Here is a 3,484-nt window from a genome sequence, read left to right on the forward strand (position 1 = left end):
GTGTCCTCTTCTTTCTTTGAGTACACAAACTATATTTTAGTGCCTTGGACGATCTGCACGGCTCATTTTCTTGATCCAACAGTTCATCACACAACTCCTCTTCCTAAAACATCGGCGCAGTGCTCTCATGCAAACAATTCCTCTGCTCGCTGTTGACGATGGAACATATTCTCTTTTCTCTGGCATCTCCTTCAATGGCGGATAACAAAATAACAGATCTATATAATTCATAGCGTGGCAACAAATTATGCATAGATCTACACGTCCACGCACTACCTATCTCAAAGAAATTCACTCCCAATGTCATAAGTGTGATATTTTCCTTCTTCGATAGTATTTAAAACTGCATTGTGAACTTGATAGCACTTGAAACCAGAGTAATGACTTCCCGTAGTCGGTTGCAATGACTGGAAGGCCGTTCAAGGGCTTCATCTTTATACGTAATTGCAGTTGTAATCAATTTCAATGCACTTTCCATTAGTCTAATGATTAACTTTTCATCTTTTACACTCACTCACACGCAGCAGTTATCTCTACTTTGCCTTTCATTTTCAATTTGATGGAAGAAGAAACTTCCAAATCTGTTTTGGAAATCGATCTTGGCTTTCTCGGTTGCGTAGGGATCCTCCTGGATCAAGGGCACAAATGAAGACAACGCTCAAGACAATAACATGTTCAGATCCATCATTACTGCCGACGGTTGTGAGCTTGGTGCAATTTTGGCTTACGGTTTGTTGTTTTTTTTTATAGTTTATTTATTTTTTATTTTTTTACAACTAAAAAACAAAAATCTAAAAAAGTCAACATAAATAATAAATTAAAAAAATTGTTTTTAATTTGTTATTTAAAACAAAACAAAAAAAATAATAATGAATATTGTGTGTATTGATTAGTTTTTCTTTATAACTAAAAATAACATAAATAATGAATTAAAAACAATTGTTTTTAATTTGTTATTTAAATAAAAATAAAAAAATATTTTGTGTGTTGTTTGTTATTTAAATAAAAATAAAAAATATTTTGTGTGTTGATTTATTTGATATTTTGGATAATAAAAAAATCAAAACAACACAAAATAATTTTTATTTTTATTTTTAATAAAAAAAAAATAAAAATAAAAAAAAAGAGGATTTTCTTATTTTTATTTTATTTCCAACTTAAAAAAAAATAAATAAAAAATAAATAAATAAAATAACTTCATTTTAGTGATAGTCTTTTTTCATTATTAGGTTTTATAAAATTTTGTTGATTTTATAAAAAAAAAAAAAACATTTCAACTTAAATAATAAATTAAATTTTTTTATGTTTTTTTAATTTGTTGTTTAAAAAATCTAAAACAATAAATAAATAAATAATTAAAAAAAAAACAAATTATGTTTTCATTTATTTTAATATTTTCTTTTTAAAATTTCTTGAAAATAAAAAATGGAATACTTGGAAACGAATTTCAAAAAATCGATTTATCAAACATTGGAGGATTCTTGTTCAATAGCTTCAAGTTGGCATTAACTGCTATCTATTAAATGCTTTTATGTAACGTACTATATGCAGAACAAAACAGATATTTCTCATGTCAATCTTTTTGCCGAGCACATTTCAGAAGTTATCTGATAGGGAGTAATATTTTTCATGGTTGTTTTTAAAAATGGATTGAAATTGATATCATGAATTGAGTTACTTTCAACACTTTGACTTTTATTAAATCTGTTTTATTTGGTATGAAATTTTTGCGTAAGAATCATGAAGGAAATGCGCAATTCTTCTTGAACAAACTTATGTTTTCTTTCTGCCAAGTTTTTTTACAGGTTACAGGATAACAAAGTGATCATTAAGGAGATTGCATTGTGACAACAATTAGTCTTCCAAAGACTAAATTCATGAAAAATTCTGACGACAAATCCATCTCCACAACCACTACCTTCCACCTCCCTTTCTGAAAAAGATTTTGAATTCCACCAATTGTAAGCATGACATTTCCATATCCATTTTTCATAGCAAGAGTTCTTATTCATACATCCTGCATTTCCTTACATCCATCCATTTTCCTTGTCATTACCATTCCCCTTCATTTCCGCCCTGCTTGAGTCAAAGTCCTAGAGTCTAAGTATCATTGAAAAAACACGTAGAGGCTTGCATGCCTTAATGGCAAGTACTCTTGCCAGTGAACAATGGGAGTACATCAATATCCCTTGTTCGTTGGATCTTGTAGGTGACTCGACCACGACAAATTTATTCGTACCTACAAAGATGTGTTAGGCATCCTGACTCCCATTGGAATCAATGGTGGGAGATCTTGTGTTGGCTAGGGGCATTCATTAATGGCCACTAAGTCAACAACTTCTTGCTATGTTCAACATCGACACATTTAATCACATAGTAAGATTTGTGCCATCGAGCGTTGAAGACTTGAAGACCTATATTTTGTAGCAGATGAAACCAATTTCTTTTCATTGTTTTTCAGTTTGTCATCACTTGAGAACAAGTCAATCAATAAGGCTGGGAGGGAAATGTAACTTATATATTTTGTATACCTTCCAAGCCTTATAGATTGTCAGCCATATTTAGCATACTCATCGGATTCATCATCCAGCAGCAGATACGACTTTCAGCCATGTTCAGCAGACTCCTCAGATTCATCATCTAGTAGCAGAGGATCCAGCAACCAATACGACAATACAGATCCATCTTTCATCCACAACTTGAAGAAGAAGCTTCAGAGCAGAATTGTGGCAGCTGAACATGCATGATTCATCCACCATTTTCCCAACCAAGTAAAGAAGACTATGAACAACAGTTTTTGCAGTCACACATGCACAACTCTCATCCATTTTTGGAAGGGTAAGTTAAGGTATGATATTTTCTAACTTTTAACCATTAAATTCCTTGAAAAGTTAGAATAATAATTTTTGGAAAAAACTTCACTTCCTTTTTTCCTTCCTTTCCCCATTTCACATAACTGCCCAAACCATCCGTTTTAGGGGAAGGATACATTTACATACATACTTTGTCACATTCATATAACATCCACATTCATATATCACATTCTAAACCCCACTTACCTTCAAAATATCTTCACTATTACATGAGCATACAAGTGGCTTTGTCAAAAGTATTTAAAAGTTAATTGGATGCCAACACAATCATGGTTGTTACACAAGAACAAACCATGACGCATTCCAACGAAAATACTCTGCCACTATTATATGAGCATACAAATGGCTTTGACAAAAGTATTTAAAAGTTAATTGGATGCCAATACAATCATGGTTGTTACACAAGAACCAACCATGATGCATTCCAACAAAAATACTCTGCAATAAAAAGCACATTATCAATATGCAAAGATCATACATTGAATGCAACAAACAAAAGATGGTTGAAACACAAGAACCAATCAAGTTGAAGTTCATCAAAATAACGCTTTGCAAAAGTTAAGTAAATGATATCATCCAGAGTTTAAGCCAAAGCTCAAGTACCAAAAAGT

Source organism: Pinus tabuliformis, chromosome 9 (assembly GCF_031772625.1).
Source record: "Pinus tabuliformis cultivar Carrire ecotype Pingquan chromosome 9, CPIR1, whole genome shotgun sequence".
In the NCBI taxonomy this organism is placed as follows: domain Eukaryota; kingdom Viridiplantae; phylum Streptophyta; class Pinopsida; order Pinales; family Pinaceae; genus Pinus; species Pinus tabuliformis.